Below are 23,122 nucleotides of genomic sequence, written 5' to 3' on the forward strand. Positions count from 1 at the left end.
GCTCAAAGTCACTGCACTCAGGAGTCAGAACCTGACAGTGACTAGCTGTAGAGTGTACCCTGAAGTTGCAGTGGGTGTGGCCTCACACTTCTGGGAATACTTGCCTTCAGGTCCCCCAGCCCCCCAGTGAACAATGATTTGCACTTTTGCTTCATTTCAGAACAGAGATAATTTGTGATATACAATCGTCCTGCCTACAATTTATTCAGATTTACTGTTGGTCTCTCTAAACAAAAGAGCCGATTCTCAAATTATATGTTGGTGAAGTCCAACTTTTGCATCAGTATAGGAAATTATTTTCCAAGAAATTTCCAACTCCATATGCTTTATGTATAATATTCATAATTGCAAAAACATAACAGAAAATGGAAAATGTAAGAAGTAAACGCTGTCTCTATAAGGACAATCACATTTGTTTTGATCACTGATGTATCTCAGTTGCCCAGAAGAGTGCCTGGCATGGAGTCAGTGCTTGATCAATGACGTTTGGATTGCTTAAACAACATTGATTTATGACCATGATGGTGCTCTTGGAATACTCCTCACACACACTGAAATCCACTGATACAGGAAGGGACCATATAATTTCGTAGAACATTCATGTCACTTCCCCCACCCAGACTTGGTTCTTTTGGTCACGGATTGAAGATGTTTCTTCCACTTCACTCCAGAAAAGTCTTGTGTCTACCTTGATAGCTGAAGGATAAACTGTGGTCATGACGCTAAGCTAAACATGGGGAGCTTCTGGGAAATCTATTATAGCTCAAAGCCTTGGCTTGAACCTAAACTCTGCCATTTATTTTTCTGATAATGGGCAAATAAGTGACCACCCATGTGATCTTCCTATGTGAGCATGCGTGTCTTGTATTAAAAAAAAAAAAGCCAGACAGTGTGGGGAATGGATTAAATGAGCTGCTATGTGTGAACGTTTCTGGCACCTCCAGTACATTTAAGGAAAGTTAATTTATGAGCTGCTTGGCAACTTCCTTTTTAATTTTTCACAAATTATGAGTCAAATCTTTTTAGAATAAAGCAGTGCAAAATAGATACTTACATAGACAATTTACTTCTTTTCCAAACAATTTTATACCAATTGTCTTTTATGATTAAAAAATTTACGATGGAATATTCTAATTTTAAACCTATAAGAAAATCTTGAGTATTAACTACATAACATCTTCTATTTTACCATCTTTGGAGTTTTGGGTTTGAAACCTGATTTTACATTATGCAGTTATTGTAAAAGTTGATAAAATGGGATAGAAAGCATAGGGCTGAACACAATGCTGTCACATGGACCCGTGGAACACTAACCCATCTCACAGCCACATAACTCACTTCTGATTCTATGAAGTATGTAATCTGGGGCTTTATGTTCTTATGAACTCTTGAACCCACTGAACTAATAAGACTGGAATTCCAGCAAGGCAGAGGCCTACCCAGTTTAGGTATGTCTAAAGCACTCCCCTCACACTGAGCCTCCCTCCAGGGTGCTCTTAATACAGAGCTACCGAGGGGCAGAAACCTAGTCTTAATTAGGGGTATTATGGTCTTGTGGTACTAAGTAGACTGAAGGAATGAAAATAAGCCTATGCCCATGATATTTTATAATGCATATTACAAGTGTGCATCATAAATATGCTCATATTTATAATACATAAGCACTCCATAATTTCATAGTTCTCAAATTTGACCCAGTTTGTGATTTGTAAATCCTCAACCCTTGAAACCATACTTTAACATGAAGCGTTTACTTAAAAGCATAGGTCATTGCTAAAAATAAACCACCCTTTCTTCAACTGTGGACTATAAAATCAATATATTGTTCTCATTTTCTCTTTTCAGGGATCTCGGTGTGCAAAGAGGTGGAAGGAGCACCCTTATGGCACAGTCCATCTTTATCGTTGTAACAAGGCCAGAGGAAATCGGGTGCATGACCAAGTTCTGCTGGCAGAACTACAACTGCATTGACATCCTCGGATATCACGCCACCTTTCCTCCTTGGACCAAAGAAACGAGCAGACCTTCCAGGGGACTCAGTGTTGGCGAAGCAGCCACACGGGAAGGCAGGGTTTCCACTCATTCAGGGCCCTGGGTCTCCATGCTCCCCTGCCCCGGCCAGCTCTGTACCACTCTGTTCCACAGCTTCCCTGTGAGCTCAGGTTTCCTTCATTTCTCTTTCCCATTAAGAGTTTGATGTTAACAGCCCATTCAAAGTGTTATTTAACTTTATGGAATGAGAAAGATCACGAGGCGAGTCCTCAGAAAGGAAAAAGAAAATGAAGTACTGTGAAGTATAACTTAACAAAGAAGGAGACAGTTTAGCATGAGTCGCCCAGGAAGCCAGAGAAGCTGCAGCTGGCCTTCTTGCCTAGGCCACCCCAGAGGGCACACGTGACAGTACCGGGAAAGCAAGCCAGGGGTCTCAGGCCGGGTGTCAGAGGGTTTCCCCTGTGTCCTGACATTCTACTCCCGCATTGGAGAAGAACTTGAACGGTCTCATTGAGGACCTGCTACGTGACAGAACCCCTCCAGTGCCAAAAAGAGAATACAAATACAAACACTGGGGAAAAAATATTTAAAATCCCAGTTAGCAAAATCCTCCGTCTTTGCCACATGACTGAAGAGGGACTATTTGGTTTAGGTATAGATCATCCCCCCAAGATGCATGTGTTGAAGGCCACATAGCAACATCCAGACGCGGGCAGGGGACTTTGGGAAGTGATTGATCATGAGGGTGCCGATCTTACCGGTGAATTAGTTCATTTGATGGATTAACAGTTTTGATCGACTACTAGGTAGAGGCTATAGACAGGTGGCACGTGGTGGAAGGCAGTAGGCCAACGGGGGCATGCCCTTGGGGACAATATCTCGTCTGTGGCTCATTCTCTCCACCCCCTACTCAGCAACCATGAGCTGAACAGCATTCCGCCACCAGACCCTGTGCCCTCAAGTCCCGCCTCACCTCAGGCCCAGAACAATGGAGCCAGCCAAGCATGAACTGAGCCTCTGAAACCAAGAGGCCAAACCTTTCTTCTAAGTCATCCATCAGGTCTGTTAGTCACAGCCATGAGGAGCTAACAGACTGCTGACCTTGTGACAGTTAGAAAGTATGACAGACTACAGGACTTACAAACCAGGAGCAGGCTCTGGAAAGTGAGGACACACCCCTTGTCAGACTCTGGTCAGGAGATGTTTGATAAAAAGGAATTCCAATTTCAGAATATTCTTTCCCCTGGGAAAGACCACTAAACAGGTACTCTTTGATCTTCACACCCATGAAGACCTTTTTTTTCCCCACAGGATTCCATTTGAATTAAGGGTTAAAAGAACATATTCTTATCTCTAAAACATAACATTTCTCTGTTCAATCAATGTTTCCAACTTCCTCATGCCACACAGTTAACAATAAATTCAGAATGTGTGTTTATCTACCTTGGTTTCCTAGACCATAAACATAAGGCCAAGGTCAAGACTAAATATATGAGTTCCATAAACATCTAATGTGCTGTAAGTAGTCCATAAAACATTTACACCATCGATAAATTTCTTTGCACTAATAACCAGGTTACCAAGAACAGCATCAATTCACTATAGAATTAGAGTGTATTTAATCTGTAGCAATTGAAAATTTTTCATAGTGGAACATACTATTTACAGTATAAAAATAAACAAGCTCCAGCCCCAAGAAGAGATTAAACTGGGCAAGATTATCAGATGAGGTAAATGGAAGCTACTTTTAAACCAATTACTACAGTCATTTAAAAACAAATAAGTTTTTAAAAAGTAATGTATTTATCTAAGGGCTGGGCTGCATCGGTATTTGTATACAATGGGTTTCTATAAATCAATTTTAGAAATACACATCGAGAACACATTAAGTTACTTGTTATATTTCTAGAGATGTAACCTTGAAGTTATTCACAAATAATTCCTCAAGTCTGAAAATATTTTGATAGTTTACCTAATATCATAGGGGTAAGAAGCTACATTAAATCTGACATAAGTTTTTAAAGTTCTTTTTTCAGTGCTAAGTCAATCAGGAAAGAACAATAGTCATGACTCCACACACACACCCCCCTAACAAAACTGGAGCTGGCTCCTGGCAGGAGCAGGGAAATCAGTCCTCAAGGTCAGAACGGCTGCCGGGCCAGTCTCAGTGCACAGAATCCCAGGACAGGAAGGGCTGCCTGCCCTGGGCCCTCGTAGAGACTACTCAGCTTGCTAACTGGGTGCAAGGAAGACACCCCGGGGGTGCCAGCTGTGTCTGGGGCACGGAGACTGGAGCCCTCTGGGATGCCCATGCTGCTCCAGTGCCAAGAGAGAACCCGAGCTCAGTCCCAAGTTCAGGACTAAGTACACTATAGGAGTCTGGCAGTCACCAGCCCAGGGAGCTAGACAGAGGCCGGCAATTCTGAATTTCTGGCAAGGAGAGCCTTTAACCCTGGTGGAGAGACCGCCTCCCCGCCCCACCCCAGCCCAGCATTGCAGGACCAGCCGCAGCTGCTCGGGAATTCCAATGGGCATGAGTAAGGGCACTCGGGGACAGACCAGGGAGGCCAGAAAGTACGGTATCTACAGCACCATGTGGCCAAGGACTGGCTCCCCTGCCCCATGAGGGGAACCCTACAGGCCCCTGGGGTACAGTCCTAGGGGTGCGGTGATTCAGTGACCCCCAATAACTCCCCATGCAGCAGCACCCTGGGGCCACCCTGGACCTAATCCCTACCCAGGAGCTACACTTCCAGAAACATCTCGGATATTCCAGCAGAGTCTACACCCTGGGAGTGGAGCGACAGCATCTCCACAGCTGCCAGCATCCTGCCGAGAAGGGAGGCTGAGAAGGGAGGCTGAGAAAGGGAAGGACAGTCCACCCAGCGGTGAGCACATGCTCTCGTGGGCTAGTTCTGCTTTATCACTTCTAGCATGTCTTGAGGGTAGTTATTTCCTGTTTGAGGGTTAGGGATTTTGATTAGTGTATTTTGGATTGATTTTGTATTGTCTGTTTCACGGCTGTTCCCTCTTGTTTCTTCCTTCTCTTGCTAACAGCCAAACTATTCTAATTTTTCACTTCTGGTTCTCACCGCCCCCATAAACACATCTTTTATGGCCTCAGCATCTGTCCTATTCACCTCTTGAAACTAAAAGCCATTTTCAATCCTCAATCTCTTTTCTCTTAATGTCTCTTAACAGTAATTGGCTTATAAAACTTATAAATACTGCTATAGAATCAATACAGTAGAAAACAGGTAATATCTATTGCTTCATTTTATGCCTGACATGATTTATACTTACTGTCCTCACTGATAAAAATTGATGATCCTGGGGCTGGGGAAGTGGCTCAGTGATAGAGCTCTTGCCTAACATGTGTGAGGCACTGGGTTTGATCCTCAGCACTGCATATAATAAAGATCCATTGACAACTAAAAAAATATTTTTAAAAATGGCTGATCCTACCATTTCTGTTAAATTTGTCAATTAACATCTTAAATGTTCATAGGAATGAAGATGAAGCACATAATCTTGAAAATAAAGTTGATCATAGAGAAGACCATGAACAGAATTTTCAAAAAAATATGAGATAAAATTAAAAGGCCAAATCTAAGATGAAAATTCTAAAGTACAACTAAAGGGGTGCACACTCTTTTCAATGAAATACAAATTTTCCCAAATATTAAGAATGAAATGGAAAAGTCAAATACAAGAAGTATACAGGACTCCAAATATACAAAATTACAACCTACCCACTCCTAGGCACATTATGAAAATGCCTAACCTACAGAGTAAGGACAGAATTTTAAAAGTGGCTAGAGAAAAACAACTGGTCACATTTAGAGGTAAACAAATCTAGATATTAGCCGATTTTAAACACAGACACTGAAAGGTAGGTTGTCTTGGAATATTATCTACCAAGTTCTGGAAGAAAATGGATGCCAACCGAGAATACTATATACAGCAAAATTAAGCTTCAGATTTGAAGTTGAGGTAAAAACCTTCCACTATAAACAAAGAATTCACAACTAGAAAGTTGGCACTATAAAACATACTCGAAATATTTCATGAAGAAGAAATGGAGTATACAAACAAAAACGGGCAGAAGGTGAAGAATAGCATATAATATAATTTAAAAACTAGAAATAAATCAAAGTGACAGTAAATAAAAATTCTCTCAATAACACTGAATGTTAATGGACTCAGCTCAAAGGATATAGGCAGGCAGATCAGATTAAAAACAAGATCCAACAGTATGCTGTCTCCAAGAGACTCACCTCATAGGCAAAAACATCCACAGACCGAAGGTGAAAGATGGGAGATATCATTCATATGGATCTTATAAACAAACAGGGGTTTCTATTCTCACAACAGATAAAGTGGACTTCAAACCAAAATTACTCAGAAGAGACAAAGAAGGCCATTTCATTACTGATTAAGGGAGTCATGAAATGAGAAATAACAGTCGTAAATATCTATGCTCCAAACAATGGAGCATCTACATATATCTAACAAACCCTTCTCAATATCAAGGGTGAAACAGACCACAACACAAAGATACTGGGTGACCAACATTTCTAACATTTCTCTTATCAATAGACAGATCATCCACACAAAAACTAAAGGAACCATAGATCTAAACAATACAACTAATGACAGACTTAATAGACATTTCAGGCAGTGACTGAATACACTTTCTTCTCAGCTGCACATGGATTATTTTCTAAAATGTACCATGTTTTAGGACACAAAGGAATTCTTGACAAATAACAAAAAAAAAATAGAATACCCTGAATTTTTTCCAATTATAACGGAATGAAATTAGAAATATAAAAATATAATATAAATTAATTTCTGGGGACAGACTAATCCACTATTGAATGTATAGCAGAAATCAGGATGAAAATAAAAATACTTAGATGTAAATGAGACTAATGATACAACATATGAAAATCTCTGGGACATACTGAAGGTGATTCTAAGGACAAAGTTCATAGCATTGAGCTCACACATTAAAAGAACACAAAGTCAACAAATAGCCTAACATTACATCTCAAGGCCTTAGAAAAGAACACCAAGACAAGACAGGAAATAATTAAAATCAGCACCAAAAATCAATGTAGTGGTGATTAAAAACAATTCAAACAATCAATGAGCCAAAAGTTCTTTGAAAAAATTGATAAAACCTTAGCTAAGAGAAAAAATGATAATCATTAAAATCTGTTTTGAAAATGGAAATATCACCACATACTACCACATATCTATCAAGTACACAGGGTAATCAGAAGCTTTTGAGAATGTATACGCCTATAAACTAGAAAATCTTGACATCGATAAATTCTTGAACCAAGAGAATATAGAAAATTTAAACAGATCAATTTCAAGTAATGAGACTGATGAAGCCATTAAAAGCCTACCAACAATAACCACCACAACAAAAAAGCCCAGGACCAGATAGATTCTCAGCTGAGTTCTATTGAACATTTAAAGCAACACTAACACAAATCTTCCTTGAAGTATTCCACAAAATGGAGGAGGGGGGAACTCTTCAAATATCACCCTAATACCAAAACTAGTTGAAGACAAAGGAAAGAAAACTTCATACCAATATCATTGATTAGTGTAAATGCAAAAATTCTCTATAAAATACTGGCAAATCACATACAAGAACACATTAAAAAGAGTGCACCACGAACAAGTAGATTTCATCCCAGGGATACAAGTTTGGTTCAAAATACAGAAATAAACATACTTTATCACATAAGTAGACTTAAAGAATCACGATTATTTCAATAGATGCAGGTAAAGCATTTGACAAAATACAGTACCCTTTCATGTTCAAAACACCAGAAAAACTAGGAATAGTAGGAACATACCCAACATTGTAAAAGCTATCTATGCTAAGCCCAAGGCCAACATAATTTTAAATGGAAAAAAATCTAAAAGCCTTCCCCTTAGAAGAAGGAGTAAAACGGAGATGCCCATTTTCACCTCTTGTATTCAACACAGTCCTCAAATCTCTAGCCAAAGAAATTAGGCAAAATAAGTTAATGGGATAGGAATAAGAGCTAAATTGTTTGCCGACAACATTATGTGTTTAGAACCCCGCCCCCCCCAAAATGCCACCAGTAAACTTCCAGGACTCAAGAATTCATCAAAGTACCGGGATACAAAATAAATACTCAAATCAATTGCATTCCTCTTCTGCAAAGACAAATCAGCCGAAGAGAAATCAGGACAACCATCCCATTCACAACAGCCTCAAGAAATAAAATACTTGGAAATCCATCTAATTAAAGAGGTGAAAGACCTCAACAATAAAAATTACAGAGCACAAAAAGAAATTGAATAAGACCTTAGAAAATGCCAAGACCTCCCATGTTCTTAGACAGAATTAATATTGTCAAAATGGCCATACTACCAAAGAGCATTACTTAGGTTCAATGATGTTCTTCATGGACATTTTAAAAACAGTCATGAAATTCATTTGAAAAACTGAGGCGCAGAATAACCAAAGCAATCCTTAGTGAGCAAAGTGAAGCAGGAGGCGTCCCAATGCCAGACCTGACACTGCTCTACAGAGCCACAGCGACAACACCAGCATGTACCAGCCCCAGACAGACACGTAGACCAAGAACAGAAGACAAGCCCCCAAGAATAACAGCCACCTCCTACTAGACAAGGCAACAAGAAACACAGTGGAGAAGAGAGCCTCTTCAACCTATGGTGCTGGGAACACTGGAAACCCACGTGTAGCACTTACTAGAAGGTAAAGTAGGCCACCTCTCCATCTCCTGTCGCCTCAGCAATCAAATTCCTGAACAAGGCTCCTAAGGCACAAGTAGGAAATCAAGAATCATCATGATATCAAATGAAAAAAAGCTTCACAGCAAAGGAAATGATCGAGAGAATGAAGGGAGAACCCAAAGATTCCAGAAGATCTTTGTCACCTCAGACCACTGACACTGACAGGTGACATTGAGCACGGTGCCTTCATCCCTAAGTGCGTCAGCACTCCTCCTCCACCAGCACCTCTCACCTCTAGAAACCCAGCTGTCTCCACTGGCACCTGCAAGCCCATCTCGTCCATTGCAACTTTCCCTCATCGTGACGCTTCACCTTTTTGGTTTCCAGGTTTATTTCTTCTACTTCTTCCTACACGGAAAGCCTCACCTCAGCCAGTGCCTGCTCATGCCCCCAGGAAGCTGATCCGGCCCCGTGTTGTAGATTCCCACCGGCAGCCAGACATTCTCTTTCTCCCTCCTATTCCAGTTTCAGGGACAGCAGCTCTGGCAGAAGACGCCTCACACTCCCTGTGCACCACGGAGATGAAGTTTAATTGCTTTTCAGACGTTTATTATGCATTATTTTCCACTTGTTCATGACAGCATTAAGGTACAACTCCATGGGACCAGACCCCAGGACATACCATGGGGGTCTTAGAACCCTCCTTTACCAACACCGGCCCATTCCTCATCCCAGATACCTGTGGCTTCTTGGTTCTCCTCCATCCCAGGGTGTTTCAGACGTTCACAGACCACACATGAGCTGCTGCAGCCGTCCTTCAGAGGTCCCCAGGCATGCCCAAGTATTAGGAGGTGCCGCAGTCCAGCTGCAGCCAAATAAGGGGGGGGGGGTGACAAGCAACTTGCGTAGATTGATACAGCAGGAGTGGGAGCCATTTATTGTAGAACAGAGGTATTTATACATTCCACACAGCTTATCTTAATTAGCATAAACTAGATACATCAGTCAACCAATAAGGAATCTCCACACTTAATGGCTCGCTGGCGTTACTTCTCAAACCACTCCCTCTGGCATTTTGCAGGCGCCATCCAGACTTGTTTACAGACTCTAACAAGGAGGAAAGCAGGTTAGGTACAATGTAGGAAAGTTGCTCCTTGATTAACAGACTTGCAAATAATCTTACATGTTCTTAATAGTAATATAATGAAGTCCTAAAATATTAACATTGTATGTAAGTAATATTAACATAGCAATTTATTTCACATATTGTTTTATAATATTTTCATACATATTCTGAAATTGATTTTATGTTTTTTGGGTACACTGAAATATACTTAATGCCTTAGAAATAAACATCTGCTCAAATATCAAATTTGGGACAAAAAAAATTATCTCGAGAGTCACAGCCGTATACCATGGGGTTGTGGGTGAAAAGGGATTCTGTATCACAATCCAGAAAGTCAGAACAAGCACCTTTTCCCAGAGCTCAAGGAGTTCATCAGTAAGTGCTCTGACCATCAGAAATCATGAAGCTAACGTCATCTAAGAGATGCAGGTGATTATTAAAAATATGAAGGTTATACATGTATGCTTTCCTTAGGGTCTTGCTATATTAAGCAAATTCATTATGAACTTGGGGTTTTTTTCCTACCAGAAATTAAACCCAGGGGCACTGAACCACTGAGCCACATCCCCCAGCCATTTTTTATTTATTTAGAAACAGGGTCTGAGTTTCTGGCTTTGAATTCTCAATCCTCCTGCCTCAGCCTCCTGAGCTGTTGGCATTACAGGGGCGTGCCACTGTGCCTAGCTGAATGTGCCATTTCCTCTGTAAACTAATGAGTAAATTTTCTTATAACCTAATAAATTTCCTGATAGGCATCATAAGCTGAATAACAAAGAACAGGGACCTGGAAGGTACTCTCAAAATGTGGTAATAGGAGTTGGATGGATTAAACAAAGATAAAGCATCATCCCGAAAGTTAGATGAATGCTTAGGCTCAGAACCCTCCAATGTAAACTCCAAATACTGAATTATATCACAAATTCCTTTGTATATGTGAGCCCTTTTCTAGCCAAGAGCTCTGCTGATAATCAGAACTTATGAGGGGAAAGATTTGCTTTTATCCTGAACTATCTGTTCCTGGTGTGATGAACTCTTCCACTTTTGCAGTTCCTACACCACAGTTCTCCTGCCCACCTGACTCTGCTCTCCCTGAGACACACAAGGCTTTGCACCCGGTGGGCTGATGAGAGTTCAGAAAGTCAGTAGTCAGGCAGTGCCTGATACGCCTCCCCAACACTTCCCATTAAAATGCCAGACGGACATTTAAAAATGAAGGAAGCTCGAAATAGCTCTGAGCACAGATAAAGGCATATTCCTAGAAAACCATCATTAAACCACTGAAGTAAAGATAAAGCAAACTCCTCCTCCCCTTTCCCGAGGATGGGGCTGGGCAAACCCTGGGTTTGTGACTTTCTCCCCAAAACACACCTGTCCAAAGCTGAGGTGCCCCAGATCTGCCCCCTCTTTTCTCTCCAATTCTTCATGCTCCACACACCTGAGAACCGTGACATTTGGCAGGTCTTCACATTAGTGTTAATATTTGGTGACTTCTCTGGGTGAACACAAAGAGAACCCAATTCCACCCCCTTCTAAAATAATTGTGTGCTACATGCCCCGCCAAATGTGTAGTTTCCCCATTATAAAATCAACCCAAACCCTTCCCCCCCTGGATTCTCACAGTGTAGCCCTGCTACTGTTTTCTCTTTACTCCTCAGCGTTGCCATAAAACAAACAACTTTCAGAGAAACAGACAATGCTTCAAGTTTTACCTATCAGTAGCTGAAACTAGTGCTAGCATTGGGAGCAGGCTGAATCAGGCTGCGTCTGCGTGAAGGTCCTCCCCTGTGCCTCTCCATTTTCACAGCAGACAGCGTCACTCTAGTTTCTGCCCATGTGTGTTTGACTGGCACCGATGCACATCAATTTCACCCAAGTTTCAATCCTACCTACAATACATGCTACGTGGCAAAGCCTTCAGCACCAGCCCTTTGCAGAGCATGGCATGAGAGCACCTTGGTGCACGATCTGCAGCTTGCTTTTGAGTGCTGTGAACTGTGACAGTGACACTACCCCACCCCCAAACTCTTTATTAAACTCTTCTCTAAATTAAGAGTCACCAAAACAGGTGCCATGGTTGTGGCCCAAACCAATATCAGGCGTTCTCATCCTTTAAGTGAACGCCATGAAGCCATGACAGATCCAGAAAAACACGGAAGGATGAGTATTGAGACATCTCGTCAGTATCTGCAAGGGAAGCGCACCGCAGAATGCCAGAAGATGAACTGAAGCAAACCACACCTTCTAGGTTTCTACCAATATTCCATCCAGACTGCATCAGCCATCCTTTAAGACTTTTTTTCCTCTTAATTAACCACTGAATATTCTATCTTTTCTTGCTGGCACTTTCAATTCTTGCCAATTCTAAACTTCATTTACTATTCTAGTCTATAGAGCTTGTAAAGGAGCCACGCTACGCAGCAGATGCTATAGGGTGGACATTGAATCAGAGGACGGATCAGCTGGATGACCCACCCTGCCCTTTGCCTTTCCACTAGGATGTATGACTGCTGTATAGACAATAGTCAGGCATCAGCACAACTTCCCTGGATGGACCTGAATGAACACCCCCACTTAGATTCTCTTCTATGCTGACCTCCTACCTATTTAGGTAAATCAGGGGCATTCTCATGTGCCGCAGTCTGGCTGGGCACAAAATAATCCAGCCGCCACGAGGCACTTGTAGGTTCAAACAGGAACTCCTTTATTGCCCGAACTCCGGTGAACGCCACCCACGCGGCCCTTCCAGGAACACCACACACCAACCCGAACTCCCTCCCCGGGCCTTCACCAACCGATGCGAACTCTCCAGGAATCCCCGCGAGAGCTGTGTCCAAACAGGGCAGAGAAGTAGAAATGTCCCTCTGTCACATTTGTGACATCAAGGAAGAAATCCTGTCTTTTACAGCCACCCTGTCTCTCCAGGATGAATCCACCCCTCGCAGACACGACTGGTTCTCACAAGTCAGTGTTTTCCCATTCACTGGAGTGGCTACCCCACGACCCAGTTACTCTCCACAGATCTCACCTCTCGCAGGATCTAACACCTCAACCCTGCCACACTGGGGCCAAGCTTCCAGCACGTGAACCCGAGACACAAACCACATCCAGTCCGTCACATCACCCATCTCTAAGTGTTGACAAGTTCGTCTGAGTTTGAAGGTGAATCAGTGATTCTACCCATCAAAAAAATGGAATTTAAGGGTTATTACAGGAGATCGACTTTTTTCTTCTTTGGGAGACACATAGCTCTTAATCTAATCCTTTCACCTTTATAGCAGATCTTATGTCAGATTTGCTTCTAGATGTTACACCGTCCTTTTCTGGGACGTCATCTTTCGGTCTCCACTGGTTAATCCCCCTCATGCCCAAGTTCAGTTCTATCTTAAATACAAAAGCAAAATTCCCACTGGGCCCTTCACTCCCCCCCACCTAGAATCTTCTTCCTGTGTTTGAGGAGAAGTCTGTCTCCACTTCCTTGCATGACAATCAGGGTACGACTCCACCCATTCCCAAGGCCACCAATGCCTAACTGCCAGCTCTAGCGGGGGCTGTTCCTTCTGTGGCTTGGTTCACCTGGGACCTCTCCTCCTGTCCCTCCATTCCTTTACCCCAGCTGTTGTGGGACTGTTTCAAATATTCGAGTGGAGGTCACTGATGAGGAATAAAATGTCAGTGTTGAGGAAGAGAAATACTTTTTAAAGTACAGTCAGAGGGAGTAAAGCATGAGACCTCAAGTCTAAAACTCTTACTGGTGCCCAGAAATCTTATTTGCCACTCTTTATCCCTGAAGCTTTATTACTGCCATCAGGGAATAGAAATCTCAATCAGAGCATCTTCTGTTCTTTCACATAAGCGACCCCCCACCCACCCAGCTGAATGATGACATCGACTTTGGGACCACTACCGCTCCCCGTCAGTGTGAAGTATGAACCCACCACTGGCCAGTAGTAGCTTTCTCGAATCTTCCCAAGCAACTGTGAAAGGTTCACAGCCTTCCTTAGGCTCCTCTCCCACTTCTCCTGTGCCTCACTGTCTCCCACAGCGTGTTCACTGCAAATAGTGAGGTCAGGTTTAGCCCGCGGCCAGCACAGGCTTCGTGAATGAAGGTTCAGTACGTGAGAAACCCTCAGGGAGTTTGCATTAAAGAGACGGGCTCTAATGACCTTTCAATCAGCCCCAGGGCGGCTTCTCCTAGCTACAGCCTCCAGCCACCTATTATGGTAGCGAGGTTTACTGAAGAGGCTAGCGAGAGAGAGAACACGCCAGGGAGAGGACTTTTATTGGGGGACAAAAAAATCATGGGGAAAATCCCATCCAATGAAGATTAAAGGGGGCAGCATCCCAAGGTCAGGGGCAATGATTGGGTCTTCAGGGTAGTGGCCAGACACGCCTCCACACGGACAAGCCCTCGGACCTGAGAAGGGTGGGGAAAGCTCTGGACACAAAGATGTGTCTAAGCGCCTCTCGCCCAGCCAGGGAGGAAACTCCAATCACGTGCGAGGATGGCCTCCCACAATCAGGAATGAATCAAGGTCCCTTAACCTCAAGTTTAAAACCCATCTGTCCACAAGATCCAACTCACTACATCATGTACCCCGATTCAAGTCACAAGTTTGTAAAATACGATATTTCCATCTCAAGTCTTATGCTTCAACGTTTTCTTTTAGGTAATTTTACAGACCTTCAACATCATAAATACAAAGTACGTAATAAAGACAAGAATGATCAGCCTCTTGGAAAAGCTGGAGGCGAACAGGAACACAAGAGCCAGAATTTTTGATCAGAAACCTTTCCCAGTTTGGAATTGTTTCCAGGGACTGGACTCTGCAAAGCACTTTAACAAGGTGATGATTTCACAGGAGAATATAGACCATCTGTCCCTCCTCTACCCTGGAAGCTCCGTCCTTCGAGCAGATGACACCTCGGTACCAGCGTCCGTCTCTGGCGTAAATAGAATTCTTAGACTGAAAACCACAGAGACGGGATCTGCCGTCCTTTGCTCACTGCCAGTAGTGCTGGCGAGGCCAGTCTGGACACTCCAGACCCTTCCTCTGCAAGTGCATCCTTGTTTGTCTATGCCGATTTCTCCCGTAATGTGAAAAACCTGTTTCAAGCAAGAAAGTCAAACTATCTTCCAAAATGACTGATACATAGAGAAGGTCTTATTTCAATTTCTGTGTAAAACATTTGTCATTCAAGAAAAGTGCACAAACGTGACATCTTCAGTTAAGAGCTCACGAGCAAACTAATTGCCAGCAAATAGGAAACACGGATATTAAAAAGGGTGTGTGTGTGAGTGTGTGTGAGAGAGAGAGAGAGAGAGAGTGAGTGTAAACAGACATAACTACGCTACTATGGCTTTGGTTTAAAAGGCCGAAAGTAGTGAACCTCCAGCTGTCATTCTACCCATTGAAATAGACACCATGGCCCAGGTTGAAATGTGTCGTGTAGAATTCTGAGGCCACCTCATGCCCTCCTGTTAGTATTTCATCTGCTTGGTAGAGGACCCAAACCAGGGCTTGTGTCTGAGAAGCCCATCAAATGATATGTGAAATTCAGAACAAAAACCCAGACCTCCAGGATGTAACTCAGGAAGTTTTTGTCAGTGATAATATGGTTTACCTCATTTTCTAAGCCATTACGTACCTACCTGAATGATTCTGTCGAGATGTGAAAAAGAAGTAAGCATGATTCATCTTCATCCCAGGCACGCTGTTCCGTTTTCTTTTTCATTTCCTGGCTCTAATTCCAACCTGCCAGGATTTAGGAGCATTATAATGCTTCCTCTTCTCAAACACATTGATTACTAACTTGAGAAGCCTAAATACAGACAGACACCCTGTTCTGAGAACACCACCTGACAATTTCATCATGAAAAGCCAAGAGAAGTTCAAAGGCTGGCAGACCTGTTCTACTCTACTCATCTCTCCTATTAAGCTGACACCTTCTAGAAGCCCCGTCTACCCACACAGGTAAGGAACCAACGTCCACTGAACACTTCCTTCCCTAGAGCTCTGCCTAGAGTGTCTCGTTGAATCCTGACGCCCACTGTTGAAAGGCAGTAGTCTCGTTGTGCATACTGTAGAGCAGGGGATCAGGAGAGCGAGTCCTCACCACACCCTCAGGGAACAGTGGGGGACATGCCCGTCATGGGCTACCTGCCCAAGGCCTGTGTTCCTACTCACTCAGTGAGGTGTGCACAGGAGAGTGCTAAAAGGTACCATAGTCATCTTCCTCGTGGGTCCCAGGGAGGAAACAGGCTGCGCTGGACGAGTCTCATCAGAATCGTCAAGGGGATTGGAGGGACCTCTCTCCAGGAGCGCCCGGGTCACAGCGTCCTGAACATGTGTGTACTTGTGGGCCAGCTCTGACTGCATTCCACATGGGGCCAGGACCACTCCACATGTCAGTGGCCCTGAGCTGTCCAAGCCCTCACTGTCCTTCATCTTCGTCTTTGAAGAGGAAACACTGGACAGAACTCCAGCTTCCTCCCCCTGAACCTTCACTCCAACTCGGGGGGTGCTACAGGCTCCCGGTCCCGGCCTTTGCAACCCAAGCCCATAGCCTTGTACCATGTCCCTGTTGCCCGACACACAGACCCTTTTGGGGACCACCCTCAGCAGTATGTCACCTTCTAGCCCGTGTCCTGCGGCACCATTTCCTACAGCCTTTAAACTTCCGTCTTTCTCAAAACTGAGCCACAGCCTCCTCTGGCTTCTACCCTTCCTCTCCCGCGTGTGAGCACCCCCTCCCTCCTTTTGTTTCTTCCCATTGATTCTCCACACTTCGGATGTCTTACTGCTGCTGACCATGCTGCTGTACTGCAGTGGCGCTTGTCAAGGCCACCGACAAGCTCGTCACTATCATATCCAAGGACAGGTCTCCAGGGGCCTCAGGACCCGCGACCCCTGGGCTGTCTGATGCTCCCTTACTTCCTCCTTCCCTTGGCTTCCTTGTCTCTGAGCACTCTGGAATGCCCCACTCTTCCCTGCATCATAGTAAGAGCCTCCCGCCACCTCCAGGCCAGGAAGACAAAGAGCGGTCCTAAGGCTCACTGGCGGGACTGATGAGCTATGGAAAGCAGCAGATATGGACCCCATGGCTCCACAAAGCAGCTGCAAAATAGAGGCAGTTCCTGGGAAGCCCAGTACGTTCTGCAACACCACGTTCCCTCGGCACAAATGAGCTGGGAGAGGGTTGGTAACTCAGGGAGGTGACAGAAGAGTGGCATGAAACCGAGTTTTCTCCAAAGTGATTTTTCTAAGCAGGAGGCTGAAGTGGCAGGAGCAGCATTATAACCTTGCTAGGAAAGACAAAGCCCCGAGCTTGGCCACTGTTCAGGCAAGAGCATTTTAGCTATATTTTAAGAAAATTAAGTATGAACTCCAGCCCAGGGCAGCACTCAGGGCTCGGCAGAGCTTCTCCCAGGAGCACAGGTCTGCTCAGGCCTCTGTGCCTCTCAGTCCCCAGCCAGCACTGCTCCTCCACTGATTTCTGCACTAGCTGATGTCCCTGCAGAAGCTCACTGAGCTCAGCTCTTTTATGACGTGCCAATTGTCACGGTCATCATTGCTTTGGATCCTAAGTGGTACAGGCTCCAGGTAGTCAACCCTGACCCCTTCTTCCCACAAGTTCAGTGCATGATTTTGCAGAACACCAAGATTTTCAGGAATGCACAGGGTGGACATCCCCAACACATCTTTACACCTGAAGGGAATTGAACAGAACACCTTGTAGTTCATCGTCAAGCATACCCTCAATTCCATGCCCCTGTTTAGAAAGCGTCATAACTTGTTTCCTCAGTAAAGTCTCCTCAAACAAGACCCAGCTCATACTTATTACCGGTCTGTCAGGACTGAAATATGAACAGAACACTTTTTTAGTTACATGAGTTAAATGGTGTGAGTCTGATAAGTCTTCTCCTGCCCAAAGACAGCACAAGTAGACACATGGGTTTTAATCAAGAATGCAGAAAGGAATTCATTTGGGGGTGAATTCCAAGTCAAAGAAGTTTCACTCTTTTTATGATAAACTTGAGTGTTAAAGGTAGAATCCATAAACTTCAGTGCTTTTTCTAGCATAATTTCTATGAAAATAAAAATGGTGCACACACCTGCGATCCCAGTGGCTCGGGAGGTTAAGGCAGGAGGAGTGCAAGTTCAAAACCAGCCTCAGCAAAAGCGAGGCTCTAAGCAACTCAGTGAGACCCTGTCTTTAAATAAAATAAAAAATGGGGATGTGGTCGAGTGCCCCAGAGTTCAATCTCTGGTACCCACCATCCCCCCACCCAAAGGAAAAAAAAGTGCGGTTTTACCTCTGGCGTACAGCTCGAAGAGCATCCTTGACACATTCTACCGTACTGAAATAGCCCTTCCAATTCCCAAGTTTTGTGCCCAGAAACTAATGTTCCTGGTTTTGAAAGAGAACATCTCTTCTCCTTCACCATACCTCCCTGCATTAAAATAAGCTCTCCAAAGAAAAAGTAAACGGGATTTATTTTGTGTAAGAATGCCATCTATGTTAAAAAGTTAATCACATTATTATAAAGAATTTATCATTGCCTGTGCAAAATAGTTGTGAAAAAATGATTATGTGAGGAAAACATTAGTGGCAACTCAAGCAGAATTGATGACCCCTTCAAGGAAATAGGAAGCTAAAATAGCAAAATTCCCATGGTCCTAGAGATAAGTAAAGCTTGAGCAAGATAAATATCTAGGAATTTTGAATTGATGCATTTTAGAGTTCCGCTAGTTCTTGTAAAATTATATGCCTATGTTGATGTTGTAAGGTTATCATTTCCAGTAGTTTTGAAGTGAGGCAAAAGTAGCATCTGAGAGCAAGTGTGTTAAACCATTCTTTTCCCCAAATTAGTTTAGGGTACCCTTAGGTATGCCCACTGTGATCACGTTCCTACTTTTGAAATTGAAGCGAGGAATACATCATTGTCAAAAAGAAAAAATAGACTACATACATGGGAACTACCCTGCAGAACCCGTAAGTACTGGCCTGGATAATCAGCATGTTACTCAGTGACAGAGCTCTTCACAAAGGAGCCTATAACAGGAGCTTAGGAATGCAATGCAAACTTGCAACCAAACAGGCTTCAAATGACCTTATCTCCACACACTGCGTCAGAGGCTTCAGTTCCTGTGGCCCATTGTGATGTTTGTTTTATGGGCTTGTTTACTTATTTGCCTTCCCTCCACTGTTTCCTAAAGAATCTATATAATCTTATTAAAGTTTTAAAAGCATATTAACGCAAAATTTGCTTTTCTGCTGACCATGTATGTGAAAGAACACACACCTTGTAACCTAAATCATTCCGATTTTTATCAGCTCTAGGTCTTTAACCTTAGTACCTCTTTGGGCAGTAACCGCCCTGCCATTTATCAGGTTGCACAGACCTTAGGAAGAGTGAGCAATCGGGACTCCACTAAGAAATGCAGGCCGTCTCTGAAGCTCCCCTCACATCAACAAGCAAACCTGCTCCTTGGAGAGGAGGTTTTGAGGGGATTTTTCCAAACATACTGCAGCAACCCAGCCAACCCAGCCTGAGCTCCAGCGGTCAGTCCAGGACAAGCCACGGCCAGGGGCGCTGGCGTGGCCTTTGTCTTCTGGCTCAGCATAGGAAACCCTGAGGCTGCAAAGTTCAAGGCTCCCAGGGGACAGACATCACACAGCACTGCAAATTACTCCTGGGATTCTCTGCGGGAGGAATTCAGCTTTATGGCAGGCATTTGGGAGGAAACGTTGCTAGAACTGATACAAAGCCTTCCTTTCAGCTGAACTAAAATCCAATGATTTTAAAATGGGGAAATGCTAAGCTCTCTTAAGTGTATGAGTGACGAAATCAGGGGGACAGGTTGAAAGACAGGCACAGGGAGCCACAGAAGGCTAGAGAAACCCCTCCCGGTCTCCACGCCCCTCTCCAGGCAGGCCTTCTGAACCCACTGCCAACTGGACTGCCTGCGACTCCTTTCCCAGGTGGACAGAGGACCACTGTGGCCATCTCATCAGATCTGCAGCTCAACAGGAAACCCATTTTGTCCTCGTGTACCGAGAGCCTTTTTCCAGACAAAAGTGGTTTCCTGGACTGGAGGATAATGGTAAGAATCCTTCCCTGGAACAGAAGTAGCTGTGATCTCTCCTAGGATGAGCCTTGGCTTCGTACAGAGGCAAGTAGTTAAAAAGCCAGTAAGGAACTGAGAACTACACCTGGTTAGCAAGGTACAATTGGGAGAATTTGAAGTATCAAAGATGAGTTTGTTTCCAGAACAGGGCCATTGGGCCCACGTTGACATGACATACTGGCAAAAGTATTTTAATATCAATACTAAAAACGCTTCTTAAGAAACAAGTTGATCAAACATTCTACTAAACCTTCTCACACAAGACAGCGAGTTTTTTCCCTCCTCTTGTCATGTAAACCTGGTCTTGACTTCCTCTAAATCCCACACTAAGTCTACAGCGCACACTCTTTCACAAAACAAAGCCAGTACAGCCGGGCAGAAGTTCTTCTGCTTGTCCCTGAGCTATGTCACCCTGCTCACCTCGACTTCATTAGAGCTGATGCTCTTCTGCTGCCTTCAGTAGCTCCTGGGTGCTGTTGTGCACATTATCGAGAAATTTCAAGGTGCTTTACATCATGCTATGATCTAGAAGCCTAAGGGCTCAGTTGTCCACACAGTAAAATCCATCCACAGAACCACTGAAGGTTTCTCAAAGAACATGGAAATGGGTGTGAAGCTGGTTATTCATCTGTCTGTATTTCAAGCTTCTTCATGATAACAGGACCTGATCCACAGGAAAGGAGAAGGTTAGGGCGAGTTAGCACAGGGGAAGCACTCACTTTGCTCGACACTAGGTGCCTTGTTAGTGTTCACAAAGTGGCAACAACTTATGGATAAGACACATCTGTACGGAGGTGAGATTGGCTCACAGCCAGACCCACAGCTGAGCCGTAAGTCAAACGGCCACCCTTGTTATTTAGTGTTCCAAACTCTTCAAGTCATCTACTGCTGATCTCCAAGAAGCAGCCAGGATGTGATTCAAGACGTCCACTAGACCTTCTCTCAGTAGAAGGGCGGGCAGAGGCACCTGTGTGGTCAAGTTGAAGTTTCCCTAATTACCTGGTTATTTCTAACAAGCTTCATGTGTATTGAGTTACAGACATGGGGAAGTAAATGGCTGCCCGGGCTGCCAGAACAGACAACCTGAAGACAAGAATGGAGTACAGATGAGAAAAGGTGAAAGACAATTACACTGCAGAGACGCCTAACACAGGGTACACGTGCATTCCGTCTGTGAAGACACCAGTAGCCCAGGAGAACACTGCTGTCCTGGAGATGAGACGTGGCATTCAGTAATTCAGTAGCAATGACTCCTTAGGGGAGACCAAGTGCAGCAGTATGCCCTGCAAACAGAGGCAGGCAGGCTGTCACCATGCCTTCAAACATTCCTCCGTGCTCACATCTTTCTTTTATTATCATTCAAAAATGGGGGGTGGGTATGAGTCTGTCTGGTGTTCGTTTTGTTCTAGACCATCTCATAGCTCCAACTCTATTTGATTGAAACTGAGCCAGGCTCAGTCTCTCCTCATTTTTTCCACTCAATTCCAAGTCAGTATTTATCATGATAGAGTAACATTATCAATCATGCCGACCCACCACACCATCTATCTCTGGGCTTGGAATTAACCTCCTTTCACAGGTCAAGCGTGTTTATTGTCCTGAATATGCCACCGTCTGGTCTGACATGCAGCAATGCCAGAGGAGCAGTGTCTTCCAGAGCTCTCAAATGATGAAGACCTTCCCTTGGGGTACACAGCACTGCAGCCAATGGCCACGTGGCCACCAAGCTGTTAAAATGGGGCTGGTGCACCAGAGGCACAGAATCTTTATTACATTACGCAGCAGCAATTAATCTTAAATAGCCACACATCTAGCAGCTACCTTATTGGATAGCACAGCACTGGAGAATCTAAATCTAGCTGATATTTCCCCAAGGCTGTGTGCCTGCTGCTTAATTACACTGTCTGCCACGTGAGATTCCTGGGGCTGCGTCACCTAGCCATTTAGAAACCTCAGAAGTCACCCTCCCTGAATCACACTTCATACAGCCAGAGCAGATTCTCAGGTGATAGGCTGGATGAGCAAAACACCAAAAAGCTGAGCAAAACACAGCATGAAATATATTAAACACATTTAGAATAAGTGGGGGGGGAAAAAGGCTTCCCGTTGCCAGAAATGAAGGACGAAGTCAAAGTCAGATATGAGTGTTTACCGAGTCAGACTCACTGTGGGAGTCAGGTACGAGGGGCAAGAAGAGTGAATCCAAAATAGAGAAAGAAAACAAGGTATTGCAAAGCGGAGCATGGAGCTGGGTGGGTTCTCCGTCTTGTGAATTCAAAGAATGAGATTCACTGTCAGCAGCTGGTGAAAACAAAGAATTTATTAAAGCAAAGCACAGCCCCTGGCTGGGAGGGGACCAGAGGTTGCAGTGGATGGCCACTATCTAGGGGTTTACCTGGATCTGCAGGATCGAGGCAGTCATCCTCTGGACCAGACAGTGTCCAGGAGGCCCCCATGCAGCCTTTAGTCCAAGCAAAACATTGAATATGAGGCCACAGACTCCAGGTCACGTATGCCCTGAATTCCTAAGGACGTCAGGTCACCCACATCCCAGTTGTAAAAATGATTTTGCAAGTATCTCAACAAAATCCTGCAGCTGCTGCTTGGGCTCTGCTTCCCAGGAAGTTGCCCGGGGGCCATTTCCCTATCTGCCCAGTCTCAGCCCCTCCTCCTGACCTCGGCGCTCTGGCTGCACAGGACCGGCAGTTGTACCAGCCGGCTCAGGCTGTCGTGACCAACACCACTCTGCGTGCGCCTCAAACAGCAGGCATTTGTTCCCACAGTCCTGGAGGCTGGAGGTGCAAGATCAGAGTGCCAGCGTGCCCCCGTTCTGGGAGGCTGCTTCTGGCTTGCAGATGATGGCCAACTCACTGTGCTCACGTGGCAAGTTCCCTGGTGTCACTGCTATAAGGATAGAAATCCCAGTGTAAGGACCCCACCCCCATGACCCATGTCCCTAAACAGGCCTACCTTTGAAAGGCCCCTCTCCAAACCATCACATGGTATGTGTGTTGAGGTTGAAATTAAGATCTCAAGGAATGAATATGGGGATAGGAACCCAATTCAGAGGTTGGTCACTGGAGTCACAGGCAGACATTACAGTTCTACCAGAGAACTCACATGCCTA

The 23,122-nt window shown here is 44.3% G+C and overlaps 1 long non-coding RNA gene across 1 annotated transcript in view; it reads left to right on the plus strand.

The window, feature by feature from the left end:
- LOC124080704 (uncharacterized) overlaps positions 1–3,727 on the plus strand; it is a 40,990-nt gene extending 37,263 nt beyond the window's left edge. The window contains exon 3 of the long non-coding RNA XR_006847778.2: positions 1,846–3,727. This is a non-coding gene — a long non-coding RNA (uncharacterized LOC124080704). The remainder of the gene's footprint in view (positions 1–1,845) is intronic.
- Positions 3,728–23,122: the final 19,395 nt, after the last annotated feature.

This window comes from Marmota monax, unplaced genomic scaffold, assembly GCF_021218885.2.
Source record: "Marmota monax isolate L192 unplaced genomic scaffold, Marmota_monax_Labrador192_F-V1.1 WCK01_AAM20220418_F8-fsc01102, whole genome shotgun sequence".
Lineage (NCBI taxonomy): Eukaryota > Metazoa > Chordata > Mammalia > Rodentia > Sciuridae > Marmota > Marmota monax.